Source organism: Sus scrofa, chromosome 3, assembly GCF_054392235.1.
Source record: "Sus scrofa isolate SSC_HxYL_T2T_F1_AM1 chromosome 3, Sscrofa_HxYL_maternal_Yorkshire_Landrace_v2.0, whole genome shotgun sequence".
Lineage (NCBI taxonomy): Eukaryota > Metazoa > Chordata > Mammalia > Artiodactyla > Suidae > Sus > Sus scrofa.
Genome location: NC_139385.1, coordinates 23,339,815 through 23,353,401, shown reverse-complemented (window position 1 = coordinate 23,353,401; position 13,587 = coordinate 23,339,815). Strand labels below are relative to the sequence as shown.

Genomic DNA, 13,587 nt, shown 5'->3' with positions numbered 1-13,587 from the left:
GAAAGGAACTAGAAAATATAAGGAGGAGCCAAGAAAAACTAGAACATTCATTTGCAGAGATGCAAACTGAACTAGGGGCAGTAAAAACCAGAATGAATAATGCAGAAGAACGAATCAGTGATATGGAAGATAGAATAATGGAAATCACTCAATCTGGTCAATAGACAGAAAACCGAATCAAAAAACTGGAAAGCAATATAAAAGACCTATGGGATAATATAAAGCAGGCCAATCTACACATAATAGGAATTCCAGAAGGAGTAGAAAAAGATAAGGGGATGGAAAAAATATTTGAAGAAATTATCGATGGAAACTTCCCAAATCTAAAGGATACTGGGTTCAAGATACAAGAAGCACAGAGGGCCCCAAACAAACTGAACCCAAACAGACCCACACCAAGACACATCATAATAAAAGTGGCAAAAGTTAGTGATAAAGAGAGGATCCTAAAGGCAGCAAGAGAAAAACAGAAAGTTACCTACAAGGGAACCCCCATAAGAATATCAGCTGATTTCTCTACAGAAACAGTCCAGTCCAGGAGGGAATGGCAAGAGATATTTAAAGTGCTAAAAGGAAAAAATATGCAACCTAGATTACTCTATCCAGCAAGAATATCATTTAAAATAGAAGGGGAAATAAAAGTTTTTCCCAACAAACAAAAACTTAAAGAATACAGCAACACAAAACCCAGGTTAAAGGAAATATTGAAAGGGCTTCTCTAAACCAAAGAGAAAGGAAGGAAAGGGAAGAGAAAAAAGAAAAGAAAAAAAAAAAGAAGAGGAAGAACTAGGACTGAGGAAACCGCAATCAGAGAGCAGTCACTCAAATAAGCCAGCATACAGATTTAATCATGAACATGCTTCAAACAAAATAAAATTAAAAAGAAAAAAAAAGAGTCATCAAAACCATAAAATGTGGGCAAGGGATGTCAGGAGGTAAATAACCCTTTTTGTTTGTATCCCTCTCTTCTTAATTTTAATATAGTAATGAAGTGTTTGAACTTACAGGACCATCAGGCTAAAACACACAATTATGGGAAGGGATTAGCATACTTAAAAAACAGGGCAACCACAAGCCAAAACCAAATATTGCATTTGCAAAAAAATGGAAAAAAAATACACTCAAGCAGATAATAACAGGAGACCATCCAACCAAAAAAAAAAAAAAAAAAAAAAAAAGAAAGAAAGGAAGAATGGAGAACCATAGAATCAACTGGAACATGAGGTTCAAATGGCAATAAATAATCATCTATCAATTATCACCTTAAATGTCAATGGGCTGAATGCCCCAATCAAAAGACACAGAGTGGCGGAGTGGATAAAAAGGCAAAAACCTTCAATACGCTGCCTACAAGAAACTCACCTTAGGACAAAGGATACATATAGATTGAAAGTGAAAGGGTGGGGAAAAATATTTCATGCCAATAGACATGACAGAAAAGCAGGAGTCACAACGCTCATATCAGACAAAATAGACTTTAAAACAAAAGACATAAAGACAAAGAAGGACACTACTTAATGATTAAGGGATCCATCCAAGGAGAGGATGTTACTATCATCAACATATATGCCCCAAATATAGGAGCACCCAGATACATACAACAAATATTAACAGACATAAAGGGAGATATTGATGAGAATACAATCATAGTAGGAGACCTAAATACCCCCCTCACATCAATGGACAGATCCTCTAGACAGAAAACCAATAAAGCAACAGAGATCCTAAAGGAAACAATAGAAAAGTTAGACTTCATTGATATCTTCAGGACACTACATCCAAAAAAAGCAGAATACACATTCTTCTCAAATGCTCATGGAACATTCTCAAGAATCGACCACATATTGGGACACAAAGCGAATCTCAATAAATTTAGGAGCGTAGAAATTATCTCAAGTATCTTCTCTGACCACAATGCCATGAAATTAGAAATCAACCATGGGAAAAGCAAAGAGAAAAAACCTACTCCATGGAGACTAAACAACATGCTACTAAAAAGCCAAGGGGTCAATGAGTAAATCAAGAAGGAAATTAAAAACTACCTTGAAACAAATGATAATCAAGACACAACCTCTCAAAATCTATGGGATGCTGCGAAGGCAGTGTTCAGAGGGAAATTCATAGCAATACAGGCCTTTCGCAAAAAAGAAGAAAGATCCCAAATTGACCACCCTTCACCTAAACGAGTTAGAAAAAGAAGAACAAAAAAGTCCTAAAGTCAGCAGAAGGAAGGAAATTATAAAGATCAAAGAAGAAATCAATAAAATAGAGACTCAAAAAACAATAGAGAAAATTAATAAAACCAAGAGCTGGTTCTTTGAAAAGGTGAACAAAATTGACAAACCCCTGGCCAGACTCACTCAAAAGAGGAGAGAAAGAACCCAAATCACCAAAATTATAAATGAAAAAGGAGAAATCACAACGGATACAGCAGAAATACAAAAAACCATAAGAGAATACTATGAACAATTATATGGCAACAAGTTTGACAATCTGGAAGAAATGGACAATTTTCCAGAATCTTACAGCCTGCCAAAACTGAATCAAGCAGAAACAGACCAACTGAACAGACCGATCACTAGAAATGAAATTGAAGAGGTCATAAAATCACTCCCTACAAATAAAAGTCCAGGACCAGATGGCTTCACAGGTGAATTTTATCAAACTTATAAAGAGGAATTGGTGCCCATCCTCCTTAAACACTTTCAAAAGGTTGAAGAAGAAGGAATACTCCCAAAGACATTCTATGAGGCCACCATCACCCTCATTCCAAAACCAGGCAGAGATACCACCAAAAAAGAAAACTATCAGCCAATATCATTGATGAATATAGATGCAAAAATTCTCAACAAAATCATAGCCAACCGAATCCAACAGCATACCAAAAAAATTATACACCATGACCAGGTTGGGGTCATCCCAGGTTCCCAAGGATGGTTCAACATACGCAAATCAATCAGCATCATTCATCACGTTAACAAAAAAAAGTCAAAAATCATATGATCATCTCAATAGATGCAGAAAAAGCATTTGACAAAGTCCAACATCCATTCATGATCAAGACCCTCGCCAAAGTGGGTATAGAGGGAACATTCCTGAATATAATCAAAGCCTTTTATGATAAACCAACAGCAAATATAATACTCAATGGGGAAAAACTGAAAGCCTTCTCACTCAAATCTGGAACAAGACAGGGATGCCCACTCTCACCTCTGCTCTTCAACATCGTTTTGGAAGTCTTAGCCACAGCAATTAGACAAACAAAAGAAATAAAAGGCATCCATATAGGAAGAGAAGAGATCAAACTGTCACTGTATGCAGATGACATGATACTATACCTAGAAAACCCTAAGGACTCAACCCCAAAACTCCTTGAACTGATTAATAAATTCAGCAACGTGGCAGGATATAAGATTAACATTCAGAAGTCGGTTGCATTTCTGTATACCAGCAATGAAACATTAGAAAAGGAATACAAAAATACGATACCTTTTAAAATTGTACCTCACAAAATCAAATACCTCGGAATACACCTGACCAAAGAGGTAAAGGACCTATATGCCGAGAACTAGAAAACTTTAATCAAAGAAATCAAAGAAGATGTAAAGAAATGGAAAGATATTCCATGTTCCTAGATTGGAAAAAATCAATATTGTAAAAATGGCCATACTACCCAAAGCAATCTACAAATTCAATGCAATCCCTATCAAATGACCCATGACATTTTTCACAGAACTAGAACAAACAATCCAAACATTTATATGGAACCACAAAAGACCCAGAATCGCCAAAGCAATCCTGAGAAACAAAACCAAGCAGGAGGCATAACTCTCCCAGACTTCAAGAAATACTACAAAGCCACAGTCATCAAAACAGTGTGGTACTGGTACCAAAACAGACAGACAGACCAATGGAACAGAAGACAGAATCCGGAAATAGACCCTGACACCTATGGTCAATTAATCTTTGACAAGGGAGGCAAGAACATGAAATGGGAAAAGGAAAGTCTATTCAGCAAGCATTGCTGGGAAACCTGGACAGCTGCATGCAAAGCAATGAAACTAGAACACACCCTCACACCATGCACAAAAATAAACTCCAAATGGCTGAAAGACTTAAATATATGACAGGACACCATCAAACTCCTAGAAGAAAACATAGGCAAAACACTCTCTGACATCAATATCATGAATATTTTCTCAGGTCAGTCTCCCAAAGCAATAGAAATTAGAGCAAAAATAAACCCATGGGACCTCATCAAACTGAAAAGCTTTTGCACAGCAAAGGAAACCCAAAGGAAAACAAAAAGACAACTTTCAGAATGGGAGAAAATAGTTTCAAATGATGCAACTGACAAGGGCTTAATCTCTAGAATATATAAGCAACTTATACAACCCAACAGCAAAAAAGCCAATCAATCAATGGAAAAATGGGCAAAAGACCTGAATAGACATTTCTCCAAAGATATACAGATGGCCAGCAAACACATGAAAAAATGCTCAACATCGCTGGTTATAAGAGAAATGCAAATCAAAACCAACATGAGATACCACCTCACACCAGTCAGAATGGCCATCATTAATAAATCCACAAATAACAAGTGCTGGAGGGGCTGTGGAGAAAAGGGAACCCTCCTGCACTTCTGGTGGGAATGTCAACTGGTACAGCCACTATGGAGAACAGTTTGGAGATACTTTAGAAATCTATACATAGAACTTCCATATGACCCCGCAATCCCACTCTTGGGCATCTATCCAGACAAAACTCTACTTAAAAGAGACACATGCACCCGCATGTTCATTGCAGCACTCTTCACAATAGCCAGGACATGGAAACAATCCAAATGTCCATCGACTGATGATTGGATTCGGAAGAGGTGGTATATATACACAATGGAATACTACTCAGCCATAAAAAAGAATGACATCATGCCATTTGCAGCAACATGGATGGAACTAGAGAATCTCATACTGAGTGAAATGAGCCAGAAAGACAAAGACAAATACCATATGATATCACTTATAACTGGAATCTAATATCCAGCACAAATGAACATCTCCTCAGAAAAGAAAATCATGGACTTGGAGAAGAGACTTGTGGCTGCCTCATGGGAGGGGGAGGGAGTGGGAGGGATCGGGAGCTTGGGCTTATCAGACACAACTTAGGATAGATTTACAAGGAGATCCTGCTGAATAGCATTGAGAGCTATGTCTAGATACTCATGTTGCAACAGAAGAAAGGGTGGGGGAAAAACTGTAATTGTAATGTATACATCTAAGGATAACCTGACCCCCTTGCTGTACAGTGGGAAAATAAAAAATAAAAAATAAAATAATAATAAAAAAAAAGAATTCTGGCACCAAGAAGTTGGCCACAACCAGCCACACCTTCACCCCTTTTAGTAGAAAGTCTTTGGGACCCTTTTGCACTGGTTTGTCTGCTAGCTTTCTGAATAAAGCTATTTCTTTAGCCAACATTTGTGTATCACCTCTCACTTTATTGTCCTGTTGTGTGATGAGCCATTTGAGCCTGGACTTGGTAATAAATTCTGCCCTTTTATGCATTCCCACAGGTCCTCTGTCTCTTTTCTCTGCATTCCAGCCTTTGTCACCCCAGTTGAGTCCATAACATGGAGGTAAGTTTGCTTTGTAATGCAAATTGTTTTATTAAAATTGCTTTTATACTCTTTATGTGTTCCATTCAGTGTCACATGAAATTATTCACCCTTATAGAAAATACTGCTCTAGAGATAGCAATTATAAATAATCACCGAAAGTTAACAAAAAGTAATTTTAAGAACTTATTTCTAGATACTGTAAATAGATCAGGAGAAAATTGGCATCCTAAAAATTTTTCTGCCTTTAACGAACCTAGTATCACTGAAGAAAAAAAAACCCCTCATATCTGCAGCATGAGGTGAAATGCAGTAGGACGCATTATTAATTAATAATTATCTTAAGTAATATACTTTAAATATGGAGTTTCCTAAACAAATTGAAAATAGAAATTTCAGAAAATCCACCTGTTCCACCTCTGGGTATTTTTCCAAAGCATCTATGAATAAATGAATGCATGAGAAGATGTGATTCTCACACACACACACACACACACACACACACACGCACACACACACAACCAGCCATGCTCCTGTGATATACACACATATGTATATATATCACAGATGGACTATTAGCCATAAAAATGAATGCAGTCTTACCATTTGTGACAAGATGGATGGACCTACAGGGTATTATGCTCAGTTAAATATCAGAAAAAGACAAACAATGTGATATCACCTATATGTGGAAACTAACAAAACAAGTGAACAAACCTAACAACACATAATGCAGTCATAGATACAGAAAACAAAGAGGTGGTTGCAAGAGGGGATATGGGTGCACTGATGAGAGAAATATGCCAGGGAAATTAATGACTTACAAAAATCTAGGTAAAAAATAAATGAGTTATGGGGATTAAATGTGTAGCATAGATAACATAGTGACTTTGTAACAACATTGGCTTGTGACAGATGGTTACTATATTAGTTGTGATGATCATTTTGGAATGAACAGCAAAATCAAAAATATATTTTTGCGTCTGGAACTCTTAGTGTTGTCGGTCAATTATACTTCAATTAAAAGGATTTCCCTTGAGGTTCAGCAGGTTAATGATCTGGCATTGTTACTGCAGCTGCTTGGGTCACTATTATAGTGCTAGTTTGGTATCTGGCCCAGGAAACTCCACATGCCATAGGCGTGGCCAAATAAAATTCAATTAAAAAAAAAACTGGGATAAGTAAGCCCAATCCAAATGCTTATCAACTTCTCCATGGATATGATGATCCTCTTGTCATGCATGATGATGTGATTAATAATAAAGACCAAATAATGTAAAGAAGAAAAAATGCATTAGAAAAAGTGAAAATAATCCAAGTGCTTCAGAGATCAGAATTTTAAAAACTCAGCAGTTAGGGTATAGGATTCAAAAAAGAATTAACATACTGAAAAATCATTTTGTAAATGAAGTTAAAACTAGGAGAAACAGGGTGAGAAATAAGACCTTATCAGAAATGGTGGATGAAAAGGAAGAAATTCTCAGTAACTATAAACAAAACGAAACAAAACAAAAACAACTCCTGGAACATAAATCAAGCAAGACATTGTAAAATATCTGATGAATGTGTTGAAATAAAAGACAGTCATAAGAGATCTGAAAGATGAATGATTGAGGGACCTGAAGGAGAAAAACCAATGGTACAAAGCAAATTTTAAACAGTATCATGCAGATTTTTCTGAAAATTAAAAAGGTCGGTCTTGAAATTGTTTTCAAAAGAACACTGATCATTTACTTGCAATGACTAATAAGAGATGATACTGCAGTGTCGGGCTTAAAAAAAATTCCTCTGGGCATCTAGAATAAAAAGGAGAACTATAAGGAAATAACACTTATAATTTCAGAAACATTGTTGCCAATAAATACTCTGTGCTGGAAGGAAATAGAGAAACATATTTAAGATTCACAAGGGGGCAGATGATGAATCACGAACTTTTTACAAGCCAGGCCGAGTGGGTATCAAGAGTCCTGATGTCCAAGCCATCACGAACGATCCTGGGTCTATTGTCCCCATGACCACTGGATTGAACAGGCTTCAGACAACAGACTCCCTAGAAAGACACTGACATGGGGAGTTCCCATCGTGGCTCAGCAGAAATGAATCTGACTAGCATCCATGAGGATGCACGTTCAATCCCTGGCCTCTCTCGGTGGGTTTGAGGATCTGGCACTGCGGTGAGCTGTGGTATAGGTCCCAGATGTGGCTCGGATGCAGTGTTGCTGTGGCTGTGGCATATGCCAACAGCTATAGCTCAGATTCAGCCACTAGCTTGGGAACTTCCATATGCTGCTGGTGTGGCCCTCAAAAGAACAATAACAACAACAACAACAAACCACTGACATGGGACCGGTGTAAAGTATGAACTTTGGAGTTCCTTACTGAACTGAGACTTGGTGAGGGATAAGTGAGGGAGGGAGTGATCCTGGTGGATGCTAGGGCACCTCCCTTCCAACAATTCATGAAGCGCTGCCTCTGCTGAGGGTGCTTTTCTATCTCTGTGTGTATTTTATAAAGCAGGATTCTAAAAGCAGCTGTATAGATAAATACAGTGTAATAACAAATTTAATAAGAAACATTTTATTTCATAAAACACAACATAGAGATGAATACTGAACACGTAGAACATATAGATAAAACTAAAGGATAAAACAAGGGACACACAATTAAACAACAGAGATTACACTAAGTGAGGTGTCCTAGGAGGTGAGCATTGAGTGAGGCTTCTGCTGTGCTTGTCTATGTGGAGGTCCTGATGGTATGGAGGTTGTGAGACAGGCTGGGGGTGTCCACATCCAGGCTGTCACTGGTGTCGGACTGACAATCTGTAACACAAAGGTGATCATTTGGGGACAATACTGCTATTTATTTATTTATTTATAAAAAAGCTTTGGCTACTCTCTCAGCATGCACAATTTCCTGGGCCAGGGATGGAACCCATGCCATACCTGTGACCAGAGACAGCAGGGACAAGCCAGAGCCTTACCCCGCTGAGCCACAAGGCAACTCCACAACACTGCTTTTTTTAAATGTAATAAAACAAGTTGTTTATGTTATTTAATGACAAAATTGAAGAAAAAAACAAAAGGAACAGAAGTAACATAAATCCTACCTGGCAACCCATCCCAAATGAGCACTGCAATGGAGTGCCACCTCATGCTGCTTTAGTGTGACTTGGACACGTATAGTATCTACAGAAGCTCCAGCGCAGATTGTGAAATGGGGCCATAAGGTGACCCAGACCTTGCAAGGGGGCTGCAGAGGCTGAGGGACCCCAAGGGCTCAGGTACCTCCTAGGCAAGCAGGGATCCTGCAGCTTCCCAACATGATACCAGGACCATGAAGAGTCCATAGGGATGCAGAGCAGGGACAGGTGAGTTCCCTGCTCACAGAGCAGCAGGTGTCTGGGTCTTCTTCACCCTTTTCCCAGAAGTCCTGAGACTGGACAGGTCAGGGCTACTCCTCCATTGCCTCACATCACCTGGTGATTCCCTGGGGGTGGGGGGAGGAGGCTCCCTGGTAACTTCAGGGGATGGGGATTGGCACTGCAGGGATGGGTCCTGCAGAGGATGTTGGACCACTCCAGTGGGGCTCTTCAAAAAGAACACACTGGGAAGAGCCCCTAGTGAGTTATGCACTTGATGGCCCTACAGTGCCCCTCTGACTAGCAACCTCAGGGGCTCCTGGGATGGGGATGTGTTGCTTGGAAGGTGTGCTCATGGCATCCTCTGGATGGATTAATACCCTCCTCTTTTCTCCACTTCGTGGTCACACTCAAGGGTGGCCACACAGTTTTGTCTGGCTTTCTGAAAAACCAAAAGAAAGTTGGGCATGCTGCGGAGAACAGGCGCATCTGTCTCCTCACCTTTGCACCCCCGGTCTGCCACATTGACACTGGTTCTTCCTAGGTGTGCTCATCATCAGCATCGGAAGCTGTCCCCCCAAATGTTTTTCTTAAACGCATGAACAGGGAGCGTTTTGGTGTCTGGAAGGAAAAGTACAGTCCCTGAGACCAAATCCATCATGGTAAGTATCATAAAAGGATGGAGAGAGGAGGTGGTAAAGACTTACAAGGAAGAGTCTGTGGGTGACAAAAAGAGAGGAAAACATAAAGATGTGAAAGAGGAAACAGATTACCTTATGACCCTGACAGTTGTGGTCAGAATTCTCATTATCTGCCATGTAGTGTTCTGTGTCCAGGGGCAGCCACCAGGTTGGGGAGGCCATGGGAAAGGAAAGGGGTGATTTAGAATCAAGATGGAACCTCAGGACCATGATGCTGCAGGGAGCTCAGTCTCGGGCCCCTTTCTGTCCTCGCCTCCATGGACCTCCCAGGGCCTCAGCTGGTTCACATCTACAGTGGAGAAGGTCTCTGATCCCCAAGATCCTGCTGCAGCCCTCTGCTTCCCTCAATGTGACTTGGAATAAGACCTGTGTCTTCCTGCCTCACACACAGGCTGCCTCTGTCCCCATGCACCTCAGGGCACACCCTGGCCTTCCTCCAGCACCCCAGCTTCCGACTCCCTCCTTCCTCATTTCTCTCCTCTAATTACTGCTCATTTCCTTCCTCCAATGAGGGCAGGGTGGAAGAAGGGCCATGGCTATGTTGCCTCTCTCCAGGCAGTTAGCCAATCCATGCCACCCAGGGAGTTCCTGGCATGGATGGGCCTGATCCTGTGCTGGCACCTGGGGGAGGGAAGGACAAAAACCTCCACACAACCAGGACTCCCTTATTACCTGGGGTGACCTGAGGTATCTGGCAGAAGCTTATTGCTCACAACACCACCCTGACTTTCCCAGCTCCTCAGAGAGGATAAAAGCACAATCAGAGGTGAAGGAATATATCCAAATTCCTTGCCCCAAAATGAGGCAACAGGCATCTACATAACACAGGGTGCCTGCCAGGATTTTGCCCTGAGACTTGGAAGGACAAGGAGGGATGAGAGCTGGTCAGGCCTGAGGAGAGGACACGGTGTGCACATGACTGGGGTGTGGGGATCAGGGCCAGGGCTGCCTGGATGAGCGGTGGATTCTCAGGCAACCAGGGGTCCCAGGCCCTGCTGCCCTGAGCCTCTGTCCTGGGCCTGGTCAAGCCCAGGAGACCAGGTGTGTGGGTCTGTGAGAGCAAGTGTGCAGAGAAGCCCAGCCTCCCCTTCACACATTCCTCTAGACTTCCTTCTGGTGGGGAGGGTCCCCAGGCAGGTGGACGTGGAGCCCTCTCTCAAACATGATGTGTGCATCAGCACATCAGCCTTGTGTGAGCTGTCCAGTCTGAGATGACCTTAAGGAGGCTGAAGCACATCCGTGATCCCAGAGGATGTGCTCCACAAGCCATCCTTCCCTGGGAGTGCCTTCACATGAGGAAGAAAGAGCAATGGGATCCTGAAAGTGCAGACAGAGTATACTTCTCATCCACCACCAGACACTCCCTCCAAGAACTTGGGTCTCCAGTGTCAAGTGACTCTCAGAGTATTGTGCCCCATCAGCTTATGGCTGTCATAGGTGAATTTAAAAACAAAGCCAAAATCTGCTGCAAGGGATCCCCTCCAGCGGGGAACCTGAATCCGAGCTTTCACCTTTGGCAGTGTTGTTCCTACCTGAATTTTCATCAGTGTTGCTACCAACGCTCTTCACAATCAATTCTGCAGAAACATAAACATGAGCAATGACATTATAAGAAAAGTTGCCCCACCCATTTCTCCCCTTCCCCTTCACCTAATGCTGCCTTCCAAGGCACCCCACTAGTCCTCTCCAGATTCTCACATCTCCCCTGGGCTCTGTGGAGCAACAGTCCTTCAGCAAGACATTGATCATGGTTTTAAACCTTCAAGAAAGCAAGATGCTGGGAGAAGCACCTGTCAATCTCTCACTTCCGCAGGTCCATTACAGCTCTCCCCCTCAAGTTGACTAACTAGAAACCCCAACATTTACAGGCACACTTGAAATATGGCTAGTGTGATCAAGCCATTGGGTGTTATGTGTGTGTGTGTGTGATTATTTTAATTGCTTGAGTTAACCACAATTTGAACTAAGTTAAAAATAACCTGGCACTTCTGGCTAGTGGGTACCACAGTGGACGGAGCAGCTCTAAGAGCTTGCAAGATGAAGAAGAGGCAAACAACCACCCTCACCTCACTGTTCCTTCATTCAGGGAACCTGGACATCCAGAGGGGATCTTTCATTTGCAGGTTATCTTGGGCACTTGGACCCATGCTAGGCGTTGTGAGAGTCCTTGGGGACACTCAAACAACAGTGTCAACACTCTGACCTGGGAGGAACTCCCAGAAGGGCACCCCATTTTTTGCTAGTAGAGAGGCGCATGGCTCAGGGCACCGGTGCTGGACAGAATGGGCAGACGGGAGAGAGGGTTGTGTCACTCTTTTCATGAGCACATCCTTCTCACCCCTGAGCCTGGAAGACCCAAGGAAGGCAGTGGCACCCCTTTATGGAGTGAACAATTTGTACACTGAAAACTACAGATCATGGCTGAAAGAAATTAAAGAAGGTGCAAGTGCTTGGAACGACACACCATGTTCCTAGACTGGATGGTTTAATGTTGTCGACATTTCTCTGCTACTGAAAATGAAGTACACATAAACTGCAACCACTCACAAAACCTCATGCCATTTTTTGAGACTTGGAAAAGAAAATCCTAAAATACAAGTAGAACCCCAAAGAACCCAAAATAAAAAAATGATCTTGACAGCAAAGAATAAAAATGGAGATGTCCCAATCCCCAGATTCAAAACACACTGCAAAGCCATGGCAGCAAAAAAGTCTACCCCTAGCATCTAAACAGGAAGACAGACCAATGATCCATAAGACAAGGACCTAAAAATAAACTCACACATGTATGGCCAAATGATCACTGCCCAGGTTCTATGATTCCCCAGTCAAAAAAGTATAGTCTCCTTAACAATCGACAGAATGAAAAGGCAATCTATAGGGTGGGAGGAAATACTTGCAGATATTGCTTCTGAATAAGGGACCCAAATCCCAAAAATATAAGAAACTAACACTCAATTAAAACAAAACAAAACACACACACACACACACAAAACAAAAAACAGAAGACTGTGGGATAATAGCTGAGTTTAAAAATGGGTAAACACCTTGAGAAGATTATAACCCCATAGAAGCTATGACAGTGATCAAATATATGTGAAAATGTATGTTGCGCTCAACTTGGACTCTGTGGTTAAGAGATGCAAGCAATTGCTTTTGGAGCAGATAAGCAATGAGATCCCACTGGATAGGACAGGGCAAAATAACTAGTCACTTATGAAGGAAAAAATTAAAAGCACTAAAAAAAAAAAAACACTATGGAAGGGCTGATTTCCATGAAAAGTATGCTAATAAATGGATTCAAAAAACACTGCTCTTAAAGAAAATCCAATATAGAAGAACTGACAGCACTGAAAGCTTACCATTAAAAACAGCCACTATCATTCACATCATGGTTGTTCTCCAAGCTTCATTTTCTACATGGTGTGTGCAGCATATGCCCTGATTAAATGTATAACCACACTAACAAGAATCTTACAACAAGAGGGACTTACTTCATGGAGAGAAACAGAGGGGGCACTGAGTCCTTCTCACCCAGATGGGCAGCGAGTTTGTACAATGGTGCCAGACACCAGGCTAAGGATGAGGGTGCACTACTCTGAGGTCTCACTTGCAACATCGCCTGGGTGTGTGCTACCTAGGGTGGCCAAACGTAAGAATGACAGTGACACTGTCCAATACAAGACGATGCCTCTCCGATTCCCGTCTGCTTTGGCTGTGTTGAAGCAATGACAGCAGCACTGGCAGGGACCTTTTAAAATGCACAGCATCGACAGGACCTCTGGAGACCCTGGTCTTCCCGAGCAAAGACACAGAGCAGAGGCCCTCCCCGCTCCATGCTCCCCATGAATGATCAAATCCTGTCTGAGGGATAGGTGCAGGTCAGGGGTCCAGAGCAGACCCATGGATAA

General features: G+C 41.7%; 1 protein-coding gene across 1 annotated transcript in view; it reads left to right on the top strand.

Annotated features, from left to right (window-relative positions):
• Positions 1–12,614, top strand: part of LOC110258596 (leucine carboxyl methyltransferase 1-like) — a 42,095-nt gene extending 29,481 nt beyond the window's left edge. The window contains exons 7-8 of the mRNA XM_085017266.1: positions 5,573–5,635; positions 9,520–12,614. The gene's annotated coding sequence lies outside the window, so the exon portion shown is untranslated. The remainder of the gene's footprint in view (positions 1–5,572; positions 5,636–9,519) is intronic.
• The last annotated feature ends 973 nt before the right edge of the window (positions 12,615–13,587 follow it).